Below are 18,830 nucleotides of genomic sequence, written 5' to 3'. Positions count from 1 at the left end.
TTTAATTATTTTTTTGTTAAACTGCAAAAGAAACAAGTAGATGATATCTTAATTTACCAATTTTAGACGAGCTTCAAATGGTCAAATGGTCAGTATGTCAGAAAAATCAAAGGTTTCAACGAACATATTTCTTGAAAAATCGAGAACAAAATTATGAATTTATATGAAATTGAGTGTCAACTTATATTGATGTCATTCCTTCAAAAATTTTATAAACCCAATTAAATTTGGATGATTGCTATGGAATATCTGTGTCTTTTACTTGTTTGGCCTTATAACTATTTGAACTGAGCGTCACTGATGAGTCTTGTGTCGACAAAACGCGCATCTGGTGTATTAAATTATAATCCTGGTACCTTTGATAACTATTTCCACCACTGGGTCGATGCCACTGCTGGTGTGGGTTTCGTCCCCGAGGGAATCACCACCCCATTAGTCAGCACTTTGGTGTTGACATGAATATGAATTAAATCCGTTAAGGTAGATTCTGTTAATTTGTGACTTCTCTGAATGGTTTGTTTGTTTCTATTTGTCAAACTTCATAAAAGTAAAGAAATTACATCTTTAATAATTAGAAATTCGGTTAAAATGTTCCTTTTTGACATTATATAGTTAAAAAAGGCATATTAAAGCCGTTTCCATTTTTATGGTCAAGAGTCATGCTGAATTATTTTTTGACAGGTTTTATGTCTTGTTATTTGTGTTTTTAATCTTAATTAAAATTTATTAACCATTTGTTAACTCTGAATCGAGAGAGAAATAGATTATCGAAGAAAAATGTGCAAAATGTTTTAGTATCTATGGCGCTGATTGAACGGCATATACAATGCGTGTGAAATGTGAAGAGGTTTCTACATAAAAGTCCATCATAAATAGTTCACTAAATTTGTTAAAAAATGTACTTTACAATGATAATTGCACCTTATTCATTCCCGTTACTATCTATAGGTTCATCGATAGAACAGTAAGTGTTTTAAATATATGAAAATGGATCTTGTATGAATGATTTCATATATGTTCAAGATTTATGAAAGTCAACAATTTTAAGGTGATCTCCAAATTAACTTATTTGATTGTTCAACAATTTGTTTCCTCAAATAACCAGGTTAAATCTAAATAGTTCATCAAAGAATAAACCAGAAACAGATTTTTAATCTCAGGGCCATCATTTTTACTATGTTTGTTTTTAGACATGAAAATAATCAAAATAATTATATGCAAGTTTGTCCATGTTGTCAATGATTATTCATTTAATGATTCTTATTAAAAGAGAGTTAATGAAGAACAGATTCTGTCTTTTTCAACTTTTAAATTATCAAGGAAAATTTCAGCAGCTGTTAAACGTAATGTTTAAGATTTGGAAAAGCTACAATTCTTTTGTGTATTTCTATGGATTTCCAAAAGGATTGCATTGTAAAAAAAAAATACCTTATTAGACACCATGCTTATAATTTTGTTCTTCTCACGCGCTTTTAGTCTTCAAATTACTCAAATCAAAATGGTAATATGCCAAATAAATTACCAAGCTGAACTTGAGCATTGAGAAACCATTTTCGGAAAGGTTTTTTCAAATATAGCCAAGGTGAACTACTAATGCACTTTTGTGACAATGTTTCTTTTTGGATACAGAACACACCCGAACATAAAATAAGAAGATGAATATCTAGGCGCACAATTTTTATTTTATTTTGCGATCTAGATTTTGAGAAGCTGAATGTTTCTAGTATGGCTTTAATCTCCACCGTTGTAGAACAAGCGTGGTATTCAAAATAGCAAAAACTCATGTAGGATCATCCCAGATACAATGTGTTTAAATATGCTAGACATTTTATGAGAAAAAGCCTTGTTCATGTATATCCCATAGTTTTATTTTACACTGTGTCTAGTGGTGTTACCCATCTTGAATTTGGAGTGGGGATTGTGCTGCATTTTCATGTGACGAAGACATACTCTTTCAATCACTTTAATTGAGACCTGGAGCTCGCATGTCAGTAACTGCTGGTAGTCCCTTGTTATATGTGCATAATTTATGTGTTAAATATTTGTTTTTCGTTCATTTTTTGTACATAAATTAGGCCGTTACTTTTCTCGTTTGAATTGTTTTACATTGTCATTTCTGGGCGTTTTATAGCTGACTATGCGGTATGGGCTTTGCACATTGTTAAAGGCCTATAATTGTTAATTTCTGTGTCATTTGGTCTCTTGTGGAGGGTTGTTTCATCGGCACTCATGTCACATCTCCTTGTTTATAGTCATTTTTGTCTCATTGGCAATCATACCACATCTTTTTTTATAATCATTGTTATTTGGGGTTGATATATCACAAATAAAATTGAGAATGGAAATGGGGAATATGTTAAAGAGACAACAACCCGACCAAAAAGCAGATAACACATGTTTAACCCAGCTGCATTTGTGGACCTGTTCCGGATCCAAGTCAAGAGTCTCTGGTTTTTGTTAGTCTTGTGTGTTTTTAATCGTAAGTTTATTTTTATGTTTTGGAGTTTGAACTCGTACACATTTTGTTTAGGGGCCATATGAAGCCCGCCATAAGGTGAGGGACTTTCTCGCTTTGTTGAAGGCCCATTGGTGGCCTTCGACTGCTTTCTGCTCTTTTTGTCATGTTACTGTCTCTTTTACACATTCCACATTTCAATTCTCAATTTTTAAGAATGTTAGGTCCAAACGAAACTTAATCCTTAAATTTCCGTGAAAAATTAGAGAGAACCTTTATTGCTTCAGTAGTACCATGTGCTGCCAGTTGTGATAGATAATGCAAAATGTTTCAATCATTTTACCATACATTTCATTTCGTTGACATGTAGATATGGATAGTCTGTTTTTACATCTTAAAAAAGCACACAGAAGATATACGCATATCAATAAACTGAACTCAGCGCAAAGAACCTTTAAAGTACACTTTGACAGAGAGCTAAATCTAGTGAAAGACTTAGTTATGCTGGTCACATGTAACTTGAAATATCACTGTCTGTTACCAAACTGCACCGAGATCCTGAAACAAATATGCAAGCTACTTCTACTAGAAGTAGAATTTAATGGAATTAAAAAAGCTGTTTATTTAAATAAATGTAGAAAATGTTTATAGCCCACAGATGCCCCCGCTTGTAAAACTTCCACATATAGATGCAGGATTCACGTAGTTTTGACCGTTTTGTGACAATGAGTTTTCAATGTGTATAAGTTTCATAACATTTGGTTGAGGCAAAATAAAGTTAGAGAACGAAAACAACAGATTTAGCATTTTACCTATCTACAAATGTAAAGGTTCCGTGTTGATATTTATATCAATGGTACTCGTACCACATCTTCTTACATCTAATAACTCATGAACAGTAAAAGTGATGCCACCTAATGTTGGACTTGATAGATCTGTGTTCTGGGGTAATAAGCATTGCAAATGAGGTTTATAACATTTGATTGAGGCAAACGTATTTAAGAGAACGGAAACAAAATATTCAGCATTTTCTATGTTTATAAAGGGGCATGATAACTCATGGACGGTAAAAGTGACGCTACCAAATTTCAAATTTTATTTTGTGGTAATAAACAATGTCCAAGGTTAGGTGCAGAGTGAGGATCGCGCTAACATGTTTAACCCCGCCTTATTTTGTATGTATGTGCCCGTCCCAAGTCAGGAGCCTGTAATTCAGTAGTTGTCGTTTGTTTATGTGTTAAATATTTGTTTTTCCTTAATTTTTTGTACATAAATTAGGCCGTTAGTTTTCTCGTGTGAATTGTTTTGCGTTGTCATTTCGGTGCCTTTTATAGCTGACTATGCATTATGGCTTTGCTGATTCCTGAAGGCCGTACGGTGACCTATAGTTGTTAATTTCTGTGTCATTTGTTCTCTTGTAGAGAGTTCTAATTGGCCCTCATGTCACATCTTCTTTTTTATATTGTGTATAAGTTTTGTAGTATTTGGTTGAGGCAAACTAAAGTTAGGAGAACGGAACACATTTTTGGGACGTACGGGACGGACGGACTAGAGTTACACTTTATGGCCCTTCATTATGGCGCCAACACAGAAGTTCTGACCCTTGTGCTCGTGATACCTATCCCACTAGCACTGTCATTAACACACACACAATTTTATTATACAAATATTTAATCTTAATTTTGATTTATTTATTTTGGGCCGAATGATTATACATGTATACATGCCCTTCAGGAGTGTCAAATTTGACAAATCATTGTACATATATATTTTTGTAATATTTTATAGCTTAGTTTTCAACTAATTAAAGCTTGCAAACTTAAATCAAAATGAGAAGAACGACTGATTTAAATAAAAGGATGTTTGATATACAGTATATTTCAGTTTATTTAAAAAATATATACGATGCTTTATTTTTACCTAGTTTCCTTAATAATTTCCAAAATAATTAAAATGAGAAGATAAATACCTTACAGCTTCCTTTTCCGTCGATGCTGAAATGTTTAATGTTATAAAACAATTTTAAAGTTTTTGACCTACTTTATCTTTTTATTCGGATAATAGCGGTTATCTTCTCCAAGTTCAACGGGAACATTAGAATGATCTAGAATAGAACCCAGATGGAACCAAGAATTGGGTTGCTATAACCAAACAACCCGTATGTTGAACCAGTTACCGTGGTTTCGAACCAACGAACCCGGATAGAATCAAGGTGCAGAACCACAAAACCCAGATGGAAACAAGGTTTAGAACCAGAATGCCCGGATAGAATCTAACTGCATTCGGAATTCTCATGACTTTTTATATAATCAAGGTATTTTCCAAATCATTTCTTTATTTAGTATATTTATATATACTAAAATTGAGAATGGAAATGGGGAATGTGTCAAAGAGAACACAACCCGACCATAGAACAGACAACAGCAGAAGGTCACCAACAGGTCTTCAATGCAGCAAGAAATTCCCGCACCTGGAGGCGTCCTTCAGCTGGCCCCTAAAAATATGTATACTAGTTCAGTGATAATAAACGTCATACTAAACTCCAAATTGTACACAGGAAACTAAATGTAAAAATATAAATACAATAATACATAAATAACAACAAACTACTAGCAGTTAACTGACATGCCAGCTTCAGACTTCAGTTAAACTGCTTGAACGATTATGTCTTCATCATATGAATATCAGGCACAATCCTTCCCGTTAGGGGTTTAGTATCATACCATCATAACATATATGAGACGAACATAAACCGTATAATGCCAACAACTGGTTTTTAGATAAATGTCTTTAATTCCGATAAAAAGTGAATCAATATTTACGCCAAAATATGCAATCTTTAATGACCTGACAACAGTACCGTAACTATATCCCTTCTTAATAAGTCTATCTAAAGGTTTTGTTACAAAAATGTAGCTTCTGAGGTGAATACTGGCATTGATGTGCTTTATAAAAAATATTTCCATAAAATAGTTAATGTGAAATACCTGAACGTATAAGAAGTCTGCATGTTGAACTATATTAACGAATGATGTCGTTATACCGATGATAAAATTTAGTAAATGTTTTGACTAGTTTGTGATATCGAAAACCCTGGTTTAATTATTTTTCAGTTATACATAAATTTCTCTATTTAAAATCTAAAACATTGTTACATACACAAACGAATCGTACAAGTTGAGATATATAAACACCGTAAGATGTTGACAAGGGAACGTCACCATCTAAAAATAGTTAATTAACTATAGAAAATGAAAAATCATCTCTTTTATCATATATTTTAGTATTAAGCATGAAATATCAAGTACGGGAATGGAATTACATGTTAAAAAATATTGGTGCTGAATCTTAATGTTTAGTACTAGTAGTGATTTGGTCTAGACAAAAAGGTTAAAAATAAGTATATCAGAAGATGTCAAGCTGAATTGCATTATGCATGCAGAGTTATGAAATCTCAATTTAATATTTGAATATGCTATACCTTTTTAAACTTGTATTTATTGAAATGAAAAGAGAACTAAAACTCTTTTGGATATTTTAAATCATTTTTTTGACGAATATAAACAAATGTATGAATGAAAAAAAAATGTCTAAAAATAGTAGAATGTTCTTTTGAAAGAAAATTTTAATCGACTCTGATAATGAACAGCATCAGCATTTCACGTACCCCAATTTTTGACGTGTTTGCCTATCATGTCTTTTTGTTTTGATAACAGCTTCATTTAAACGTTTAATCCTGCTGCAAATGTTTGCACCTGTCCTAAGTCAGGAATCTGATGTACAGTAGTTGTCGTTTGTTTATGTAATTTGTACGTTTTTCTCGTTTCTCGTTTTTTATATAGATTAGACCGTTAGTTTTCCCGTTTAAATGATTTTACACTAGTAATTTTGGGGCCCTTCATAGCTTGTTGTTCGGTGTGAGCTAAGGCTTCGTGTTGAAGGCCGTACATCGACCTATAATGGTTAACTTTTATATTTGGATTGAGAGTTGTCTCATTGGCACTCACACCACATCTTCCTATATCTATCATGTCATTATATTGGAATTCTATGCTTTTTTCATACGTCATAAGTTGAAGATTAAACCACCAATAAAACCAGGTGTGAGCCACCATATGCTACATAAGAAAACGTCAGTTTCAAGTAAAGAATATGACAGTTGTTTTATATTCTTAAGATGTGTCTGAGCTTTAAATGTTGATATTTTATAAAGACTTTTCCTTTGGAATTCGTTGTTTTTGTAATTTTACTTTTCACAATACATGTATGAAGATTGCGAAAGATAGATGACTGAGGTTAAATGATGGTCTCAAAGTCCAATCTATAATGGTTTAAATATAAATATTTCTTTAAATATTCTTTTCTACTTTGTGCAAATTATATGGGTTTTTTTTAACAAGATATTTGTCCAGTTGTTGTATGTATTGGTACCATTTAACCTCAAAACTTGAAACGACATAAGGATATTTAAGATCACAAGTGTTTTCTACCAACTGAAAACAATAAAAACAATAGCATTTCGAAGCTTGTCAATAAAATAGCTTTAACATTTGTGTTTAACTATCTCAAAATCCATTTTTCAAATGTATTCAGTATATAAAATATATTCCTTTTTTAGATTTTGATTTACATGAAACGAAATAATTTAAGTTTTTCCTAATAATCTCGTTGGTGTAGTTTTCGAGTTGACAAAATACCTCATTTTGTTATTGTGACAGCTATAAAAACTCCCATAGTCCATTTAAGTTCTTTTTTGTTCCAGCAAATCATAAAAAAAAATCATCATTTCATGTATTAAAGTTGCGTTGGTTTCTACAGAAAAAAAGATGAAATAAAGCTCTACATCTTTTAATTTTTTATTATAAAATTATAAAAAAGAAGATACATTAATGTATTTTAGAATGGTATTGCACTTTGTAGTCTGTGTCTATTTGTCCCACTACGCATATGAACTGACGCGAACACATACATTGCATCCATTTCTGCTGACACAATCCTCGTTGAAGTTGCATTGATTCCTAGAAATGCACATGTTTACGCACCCTTTATGATGAGTTGAAACAACTGAACCGATTGACCTGATACGATCAACAAGACTGCCTGAACGAATACTGCCTAATGAAGCCCCAGGAAAGGTACGGTCTACTGAGGACCCTTGAAAGGAATGGTCCAAGGAATCACCAGGGAATCTTTGGTCTACTAAAAACTGATCTCCATTTTGTTGACAAAGTCGTCTACAACCTACCCTTCCTTGTTGTCTACATCTTAGTTCGCATTTCAATGAGAATGTGTCTTGTGAGACTACTTGGTCAATATGAGCATTGTCAATTGGTAAATTTAGAGATGTGCACCTTCTATTACATCCTATAGTTTGGCAATAGTATCCTCTTCCACAATCTAAACGACTCGAACATTCATTATCACATTTTTTCGTGACTGGATAACTTGCTGTAATAATAAATTTTGAAAATTATAAATGATGAAATATGAAATAACGTTTATAAGTGAGATAAGACTGCTTTTCAATAATTTTATCCCTGTTATTTTTTCTATGTGAATTGAAATTATTTGATTTTAATATTATATGTTGCTGTTTTTTATTGTCGCTATACTAATTTCATAGAGTCCAGGTGAATTATGGTTTCAAAATGCCTGCTAAAGGTTTAGATACGTCTTATAGAATAAGAGAAGTAACAAAAAAAGACAGATGAAACGACGAAAGATCGTTAAACACTTCTGTCAGTATTAACAGTAATTGAAATTATAAAATTTCATATATCTTATATTATCATGGTTGTTATAACGCTTTTAATCAAAAATACAAAGAATTTCATGAACCAACTGTGATTTCATCATGGGGCGTACCCGAATTATGTTTAGAAACATTGTAGAGAGCATGAAAATCGTATACTAGTAGCTTTGTGTGCGTTATTGTGAAGCAGTATTGTATCTACGTATGGAATATTTCATAAAACACATATAAGTAAAGCAAATTAAGTCTTTGGATGGACTTCACCACTTTACAAAGAGTAAGAAGTTGGAATACGGCGTTTGGCAATTTGTTCAATAGAAAACCTCTCGAAGTTAATGAAGGAATAGTGTTCTAGGGTTTGTTCGTACGTAAAAATGCGTATCAGTTTGTGTGTTGTTTTGGGTTTTGTTTTCTTTAGAAGTATAACTGCTAAATTACTTTATTTTGAATAAATTATTATCACAATTATCAAATGTAGTTTGCATATGAAACAAAGAGGGATGCATACCTGCAAAAACACATGAAAAAAATCCTAAAAATATCACAACAGCCTTTCCCTCCATTATTCCTGAAAAACGAATAAAAAAATGCAACAAAAATTGGCGATTTGAGTATGGACCTTAAAACGAGTGAGTAAATTATTTTCTGAAAAATGTTGAATAAAAAGAGATAGAGCAATATAAACACAGAATTGGCACTGCTTTTTCAAATTTCTATTTCATAAATATAATATAATTGTTTTACATAACAGCCTTTATTCACAAAAATAATATTTCATGTAATAGTCCATACCCTTGAAGAAAATTTTGTCGTTATCTATTTAAACAAGCATGATAATCAAGGAGTATAATTCATTATGTTACTTTAACGATCTTCTGCTCTTTCGTGGTCACAGAATTTACTGGAATTTAAACCAATACTATATTAAAAACAATATTCCTGATACTAGTAGTAGCAATTCTTCAATGGTATATGTGATAACATAAACGTTGTCGTTTCTTTTATTATATCCAAAAAATGACATTATCTTAAATATTTATAATTTTAGCAATTTTTAAAACTTTATTAACAGCATACAAACTAAATATTCAAAATTCATGTTTAAAATTTATATAACTGTTACATATAAAAGTCTTAAAAAGATCTACATATAAACATAGTAGATATATTGTTGTGTTTTGTCTGGTAGGTTTAAAAATTATCAGACAATATTCTTTTTGTCAGAATCTGAAAATGTGTCGCAAAACAATCGTATAATATTATTTTGAATTCGAATAACATAATCAGTGTCTCGCATTATAGAGGTGAATTTTCATCCATTTAAAAAAAATGTATTGAAGGTTGTAAGTAAGCTTGTCTTTCGGTAAAAGATAGGCATTATACTGAATTACTTATTTTTTAATTGTTTAATATTCAAAAATACTGTCCATTTTTTAAAAGTTGGGTTCCAATGGACCTCTTGTGAAGCAACGTCGTTACTGTTATGTTTTTTTCTTCAGTTTAATTAATAATTATCTTTGGTATCTATTTTAAATGGCTCTCGCTGGACATTTTCCACTAGTGTCAAATTAAAAGTCCCTCTGCATATCATGGACATAGTTTCCTTGTCAGCATGGAACAACTATCTGATAACAATTTTTGAGAAACTATCAGATAGTGAGAGGGCATTGAATGTTGAAACTTTATAATATATTTAGGTATTTTGTAAGATTGTTATTCTTGTCAATGTCAAATTTCATAGAGGGAGATCTTTGTTTGTATATTTTCACCAAATTTCACTTGTATTTCTACAAAAATATCTGTCGTTTGAAAACTGACTATATTTTAAATAAGATATTTCTATAAATTTAAAAACCCTCAGATAAAGAGGAAATGAAAAGCCTCTAAGAACGAAATAGTTTTTATGTTGTATAGTTTAGTGTTATACACTATGAATCAATTTTATAAATGAATCAGATGGGATCCTAAAAATATAAACTTTTCAATAGCTTTCAAATTGGTAAAACGTTGAAACATAGAAACGTTACGCACGCTGTTCCTACAACCCTTAGGATTTGTAACACAATCTTCGAAATTTCCTCTGCAAAACAAAATAAAAATGTTAGCAAACACGAACCACTATTAAAACAAATTCAATATATGTTTTAAATTATGTTTTTATTGCTCTTGATCATATACTAAGTAATATCTAGTATATTTGAGGATTAAAATAACAAAGCTATGTGAAAAAAACGGATGTCCAACGTTACATTTATGAAAAACTGTTTGGACTCTTATGTATAGTGATCATATTTCTTATTCTCTGATATTCCGGAAACTTTGCAGGAACAACGGCATGTGTCGGTTCTTTGTGGCGTTAAAGCCGTTATTTTGCCAAATTTCATTTGACTCGGTGGCCGCATATTAAGCTGGAATAAGAAAAATGTCCAACGACGTTTTTCGGTAACTTAACGACTGAAAGTGAATTTTATAAGTAGATATAGCGGAAAACGAATAAAAAGAGTAAGACAATAATAACATCTACCAAAAGTACAAATATTTGCCTCATTGTTCGTGAGCTTAAATATTGCAGATTTTACAAAATCTTCTCTACACAGTCGTTTTTCAAGCGGTAGCCATTTTGTCCAAGTTGATATTTCATTTTTCAAAGCAGTTAACGCGTATTTTTTAACTGATATTTCAATAAGTTATTTATAATTGATCAAAACAAAAGTTAGATACACGAAGAGTACAAAATGCCAAAATTATTTTCTTATTAACTACATATTTGGGTCTTAAAGGAATACATTTTTTCAACACATTACAAAACGGTAGCCATTTTGTCCAAACGTCTAAAAACGTCTAAAAATCCGAAAAACGCTATTTTCCGACGTTACATGTCCCAAAGTTTCAATTAAATGTTCATGATAACTAAAACAAATCGTTTGGTGAAATTTGGAAAAAGATGTTGATGGCTGCCGAAAAAAAAGAATAGTGCATGTTGCTACATGTATAGACTCCGGCCGGGACATAGATTCGACACAGGTTAAATTTTGCAATTTTTATTGATCGTTTATAGCTTTTATCGATTTATTTAAAAGAATCGTGAAAAGGGAAATTAAATCTCGTTACATGAACTTCGTTCAACTTTTGCAAAGACAAATTGGAAACACCAAGACAATCCTCTAAATGTAAAACGCGAATTTTATTTTATGTTGCGGAAGGACTACGAAATAGATCATTTAAAGTCGTCACTTCAGTAAGGTGCATTCACCAATTATATTAAAAGACTTAATACAAGTCCACGTAATGTTTTACTTCGCATTTTGTCCTGCTATTCATGTTATAACTGAAAGTAATTCCTGTACTATATGTACTAGCGAAGCCGGAACTTTTCGTCAATATCAACTTGTGCATGAAATTGAGGTAATTGAAAGACAACCCAAAACAGCGATGAAAACCGTTTCATTAAATTAATAAAACCCGGGATTATATTAGCCGTTTTTACGGACAATTCAGCAGTAGATTAACTATTATATTTTAAAATGTATATCAGAAGTTAAACAATTTAAGCAAGCAACTTTAGAAGACTTGGAAAATAATTCACAAGCCAAGATTCAAGAAATTGAAGCGGTGTATTTCGACAAATTATGTGCCAAGGAAAATACAATTGTATTCAAATTAATCAAGGTTAGAAATGTTTCGATTTACTTGCAGAGTGTCTGATATATTTTTATTGGGGTTGAATTAAGATATAAAAATTTTACAATAACAGATGATATGCACCATGAAAGTTAAACGTCTTATGATAAAAGTTTTGCACATTATTTATGGAAACCGTATACATGTACTTCCGTCCAACTTTTCCTTCCTACATTACTTGCGACAGTAAGCGCTGCATTTTTAGGTGAAATAACTTAAAAGGTAAACATTATTAAATCGATTTCCACAACTTGAGGTAATTTATGATAAAATGATATCACAAAAAGAACAGAACCAGAATCAACCAACAACATATAAAAAAAACGAATAAAACTTGCAAAAATTAATCAAAGTCAAAAACCCTCTTTGACGCCGCATTTTTAGTGTAACGTCGTGTTGTAGGAACATCGTGCACAACGTTAGATGGATAGAGTTCATGAACCTCAACTAAGAAATAGTTTAAAAAGTTAAACCGATACACTTATGGCATGTAATTTCTCCTTTGTGGTTTGTAAGTAATAAATCAGCTAACATGTATAACAAGCACGTCATTTACATAATCGTAGCAAAAAGTTTTGAAAAAACACAGTAACTGTAGTTTCTGCATGTGTATTGTTTTTTTTTTTATTAAACAACAGATTATTATTTAATAAAATTAATAAATTTATCTTGGAAGCATGGTATATTCTTCCTCTTTTTACATGTACGTCAACGTTCGCTCTAAGACATCTTGATCAATATTGAAATCGATATTTCCTGTAACATTTGAAATGTATCTAAAAATTTACCAACTGAAAGAAATTTAAAACAAATATTTTTAGTTTGATAAATTCAAGTTATAAAATGTTACGTAATAGTTTTGGACACTTACGCGATAAAATGAAGAAAGAACGTGTTAAAATCCCATCGCGCAAATGACACGAATGGCCACTCATGAATAAGATGATTAAAAAAAAATTGTACAACTTAAATGGACTACAAAGAAAACAAGCTAATCGTTGTCAATACAATACTTTCATGCAAAAATTGAATACGAACCTTATTTTCTTGGTATCATTCTATAAGTAAGAAAAAGTTACTGTAACGTTCATTCATACATTAATTGGCAGACTAATCAGCCAGCCTTAAATGTATCAATCATTATTTTTTAATTTAATTTATCATATTTTATTGAAATCTGTACATTTGTTAGTTTAAAACATCAAGTACCGGTACCTTATCCCGGCCTCGTTAACATTAGTAAATAACATATTTATACAGTTGTTAGTAATTGTTAGTATTATACATTCAATTTCCAATATTTGAAGAAGAAAAAAAATTATACTATGTCTGCTCAGTAATTTCAAAAAGAAAGAAGTTTACCATTAAGATTTTAAAACATAATAATCTGTATAACAAATGCACAGGTTTTGAAAAAATATATATATATATATTATTTTTTATATTAAATTTCTTTTTTTCTTATTTGCGCATGAACATAATAAGTTACACACATTTGAATGCATAATATTCATATACACTAAAAAGAAGAAATATATAATATATTTAATAGACACAGCTGTTTTAGTTTGATACATTGCAGATAATGATTTTAAGACAGAGACTGTTTGGATATGAAATATATATACATTATATGTGGAGTCTATTTGTTTTTTGTTTTTATGATTGTAAAGGAGTCCAGGGGTTCCAGCAGTTTTCTGCCCTACTGAGTAATTTATTTTTATAGAAAATATTTTTTTCTATTAATAAGTTTTCCTTTAATTAATTTTTAAGTGCTATTATATTGGTTTGTTCTATAGATAACTTGCTTCTATAGATGTAGAATTTTTTAACAGAAGTATTTAGTTTCTTATGTCATTTTTATCTGTTTTTGTTAAAATACCAAATAAAACCAAATTAATATTCAAAGTTAGTTCTATTTATGTCTTCTCAAATATCCAGGAGTTAAGGTCTTCCCATAATTTTGATATATATGGACACGTCCAGAATATATGTTCTATTGTTTCAACCCCTCTGCACCCAAAACTACAAATATTTGTATCTTTAATTTTTATTTTAAGGAGAAGTTCATTCGTGCCTAAAATTCGATTTATTATTCTGCATTGAAACCACTGCAATTTTGATTTGTTTGTAATATAAAAGGGCAATACAAGGATATTTTTCCAAATGTATCAATCATAGTGTCTCCTTTAGTACCATTGAGAGCCAACACCGGTGAAAGGTTCCGGGCGTTAAAATGCCCCTTTTTACATGGTAATCTTGGCATTGGAACGGAATCACCCCCTGTTCAAAATACTTTATCCGTGTCGTGTCTTATTACGTTGCCAGTAATGCTATCTTCCTAAGTGTTTCTGCAAGAAGGACTGCAGCGAGGCAATCTTATTAAAATATAGAATTCTGATCCTTATACCTCATACGCGCTCGAATGAAGTATAGCGAATCAGAGAACTATATTTTAATTTGATAATAATTTAAGTCTTTTATTTCGTCAATGAAGCAGATAATTTCAAAAGGAACTTAAGATTTCAAATGAATTTCAAAGTGACTGCCTGTGTTGCCTTGGTAATTTGAATGCCGTACACTTGCGTTTTGAATAGTGTTCTCTCCCCGGAAGTTATTGTAAGAAAGATGAAAATATGTTATGATGTATAACATATATAATGCTTGCAAAATAAGACGTCAAATTTTACGGCAGTAATGCCTCCTGTCCTTGGTCCTTAATTCGATTAAGTTATCCCGAAGTATCTGGTTAGTTTTAAGGTTCAGCCTCGGCTTGGATTAAGATTGGTTAATGTTTATTCTAAATTAGAAGTAACTGTTGGTAAATACACAAATTTTACTTTGTTTTGTAAGGTTTGGGTTAATTTTGTAAAGTACCCTATGGTTAGGGTCTCTAGACACAATCATTGTGTTTTAAAATGATAGTAATATAATTCACTACTTTTCAATTGATGATCGATACATGTAGACGTATTGTCCAGCGGCAATATAACATTTTGTATATTTGTAGATGTTGTTCATACATGTCATAAGTTTTTCTCGTTTCTCATTGTTTTATTGTCTATAGAAAATATTACTGATTAGTGGACAATCACCGGACTCCAGTCAGAAAATCCACTTGAGCATGCATTGTTTTTATCTTGGAACTTTTAAGAGGTCGCTTCTGTTAGTAATTATGTAAATCATCACCGCCATGTCCTGTCCGAAAGAAAGAGTGTCACGTTCCCTATACGTTAAGAACCCTTTATCTAACTCTTGTATGTGTCATTCAAAGGCATGTTTAAGGGATAAATTTATATCTCGATTGAATATACCTGAATTTCTTACTTGCAGTCTAAATTGTCCGGCCTTCATCCAGGTAGACACCCTCTGCATGATTTACCTAATATACTTGTACTTCAATTTATTCTCGACCCGAACATGCATGCTAAATGTTTATTTGAAACTTGTTATGCAACCAACAATCACTCGATCAATGATTAAAAAGGGAACAACATGTTGCAACCTAACATAAATAGTTCAGTGAAATGAACTGAACTGAAGTGCACTATAAAGGAAGTAAAAACAAAAAAAACAAATACTCCGAAATGGCAAACTTTAGTGTAATAAAATTGACGGTTCTAATTTTCTTGCACCTGATGCGCATTTCGACAATACATGTCTCTTCAGTGATGCTCGTGGCCAAAATATTTGAAATCCAAAGCTTATATAAAAGATGAAGAGCTATAATCCAAAAGGTCAAAAAAGTATAGCCAAATCCGTGAAAGGAATCAGAGCTTTGCATGAGGGAGATTCATTCCTTAATTTATAATAATTTCTAATATTTTGTAACAGGAAATTTTAATAACACAAAAAATCCGTATTTTCATGACAGTACCGAAGTACTGGCTACTGGGCTGGTGATACCCTCGGGGACTAATAGTCCACCAGCAGAGGCATTGACCCAGTGGTAGTAATAAAATTGACGGTACTAATTTTCTTGCACCAGATGCGCATTTCGACAATACATGTCTCTTCAGTGATGCTCGTTGCCAAAAAATTTGAAATCCAAAGTTTATATAAAAGATGAAGAGCTATAATCCAAAAGGTCCAAAAAGTATAGCCAAACGTGTGATATCAAACATATTGTCTTGAGCTTACACCGCTGTCCTAGGTTAGGGGAATGGTTGGGATCCCGCTAACAAGTTTAACCCCGTCACAGTCTGTATGTATGTGCCTGGCCAAAGACAGAAGCCTGTAATCCAGTGGTTGTCGTTTGTTGATGTGCTACATGTTTGTTTTTCGTTCATTTTTTGTATATAAATTAGGCCGTTAGTTTTCTTGTTTGCATCGTTTTACATTTGCCTTTTCTGGGCCTTTTATGGTTGACTATGCGGTATGAGCTTTGTTCATTGTTGAAGGTACATTTGGTAACCTATAGTTGTTAATATATGTGTCATATGGTCTCTTGTTGACAGTTGTATCACTGGCAATCAATTGCTTTTTTCTTTTGAGTGATTATACATGAATAACGGTTTATAGTGTGTACATTATGTATAAAAAATGTTGATGAGATACTTCACTCCATTATCAAATGGTTGGGAGAATACATTGTAAGATGCTTAGCGTCTTGCGGCAAATATACAATACTATATTAGAAAAGAAAGGATATCCATGTCACATGAACAGCAAATAAAAAACGAAAAACTACAGAAAACAATACAGTTGTGCAGCTTACCACAAAAATCATGCAAATGGTGATAAAAGCATGAAAATTTGTAAGAACATCCCTTTAGGTGTATGTAATAATATTATGGGGAGTAGGCACGAAAAAAGTCCATCCGATCATGGCGGCCATCTTGGATTTAGGAAAAGAGCCGTTTTTGTTATTCTTCATCTCAAAGTTACCATGATGCCTTTAACACGGAGCAAAATAACTCTCATCTCACTTCAATTTTAAGACAGCACATATCACAGATTTGAGATTAATTCTTTCCAAACGGACGGTCATGCAACAACTGTGAATTGAAGAACAAAAACACGGAGTAATATCAATTAAACATTTTCAGCATGTCATAATTTAACCCGATAATCACACTACTAAAGTGTACAAAAACGATAAAAATGTTTAGACAACCAAGAGCACATTGAGATATGTTTAAGACTTGTCAACCGGTTTGTACTTACGTAAGCAACACGTGACACATTTGGAGCAGGACATGGTTATCATTCCAAGCACATGGGGTCACCCCTTGTTCTGGTTGGGTTCGGGTCGCTCAGACTTTGGTTTTATTTCATGTTTGGTTTACTGGTGTGTGTCATTTGGTCTTTATTTTCGTTTTTTTCTCTACGTGTATTTCCTACTTATGAATTTGAATAAACTGTTGGTATCTTTTAGTTCTCTTGTATATCATTTGGAAGAAAATAATAGAATATGCATATTCAAGATGATATCAGAATATTTCTCGCAGTTAAGTTTATGAGATGCATAAACTAATAAATGTAAGACACAAGTTTAAGTTGAGTCTTTGAGACGGAAAATATAGATGTGAAAGAGAATGAGAATATTATTTTACTTTGAATGTTATACTCAGTGCAATGCACTTGTTCATAAACATGTCAGAGAGTTATCTTTCTCTGCACTAGTATATATAGTATTTTATAATTGTGTTTTGTATGGTCGTTATTTGAGACTACTGTTATTTGTTGTTGAAGTCCTAAGACCTCTAAATAAGAACCCTTAATAATAATAATAATATCTTTATTTAAAGAGAGTGGCTCATTTGGATTAAACCAATTTTCAATAAGGCTCTCTACATGCATACAATGTTAACAATATGAATAAAAAATAATTAATCTACTGTTACACACATGTAAACAATAGGCGTATATAAAGTAATATAACAACAACAACAAAAACAACTATGGTATACATTGTGTCTTAACTTATAAATTCAACACTTTTAAAAATAAAATGACTTGTAAGAGTTTTTGAATGCAGATATACTTTTTGATTTTTTAATTTCACTGGACAGTGAATTCCACACTTTTGGACCACTAAAAGAAAAACTTGATTTGTATAATTCTGTATTTGATTTAGGGACAATAAAATTATCCGATGATGAAAGTCGAGTATTGTACGATTGTTTACTACTTGTAGGCACAATAAGATTGGATAAATATTTTGGTGCCAGTTGGTGTTTTGATTTATACATTAATAATGATTTGTGGTAAAATATTCTCTTAGTAACAGGAATAATTCCAGATTCCTTAAATAGTTCAATAGATGGTTTTCGAATATCGTGTTCGTTTAAAATAATTCTAGCTGCCCTTTTTTGCAATTTTAGTAAACTGTCAACTAAAAACTTGTTACAGTTTCCCCATACTGAACAACAGTAATCCAAATGTGGAAGAATATACGCATTGTAAAATAGAATTCGTGCATTGTGATTCAAGTATTTCTTGATTCTTTTTAATAAAGCTAATGAAGAATTAACTTTTTTGATTATATGATTAATTTGATCATACCAAGAAAGAGTTTTGTCAACAAAAATACCCAGGACTTTTTCACAGTGACTTTCATTAATCTTTTGGCCATTAATGGATACATTTAATGTGTCATTACACATTACAGACAGTTTTTGTTTTGAACCTATACACATTGTCTTAGTTTTTGACACATTAACTAACATTTTGTTTTCATCAACCCATTGACAAATATTTTCTAATACAACATTGAGTGTCTGACTTATATACCTTTTGTCTTTTCCAATTACAGAAATTGTGCTATCATCAGCAAAAAGATCAAGATTATGATTAGGATTACACAAAGGCAAATCATTAATAAATATTAAGAATAATATAGGACCTAAAACGGACCCTTGAGGTACACCTGCTTTTAATGTAGATACGTCTGAAAAAGTATTTGAAATTGATACGACTTGATGTCTATCAGCTAAATAC

General features: G+C 31.4%; 1 long non-coding RNA gene across 1 annotated transcript; it reads right to left on the bottom strand.

Annotated features, from left to right (window-relative positions):
- Nucleotides 1–7,298: 7,298 nt before the first annotated feature.
- LOC139484403 (uncharacterized) lies at nucleotides 7,299–8,819 on the bottom strand. The gene is made up of 2 exons (XR_011655111.1): nucleotides 8,716–8,819; nucleotides 7,299–7,903 (listed from the first exon to the last, which is right to left on the bottom strand). It is a non-coding gene; the product is annotated as an uncharacterized lncRNA (long non-coding RNA).
- Nucleotides 8,820–18,830: the final 10,011 nt, after the last annotated feature.

This window comes from Mytilus edulis, chromosome 1, assembly GCF_963676685.1.
Source record: "Mytilus edulis chromosome 1, xbMytEdul2.2, whole genome shotgun sequence".
NCBI classification, from domain to species: Eukaryota; Metazoa; Mollusca; class Bivalvia; order Mytilida; family Mytilidae; genus Mytilus; species Mytilus edulis.
This window is presented reverse-complemented; position numbering and strand designations above follow the sequence as displayed.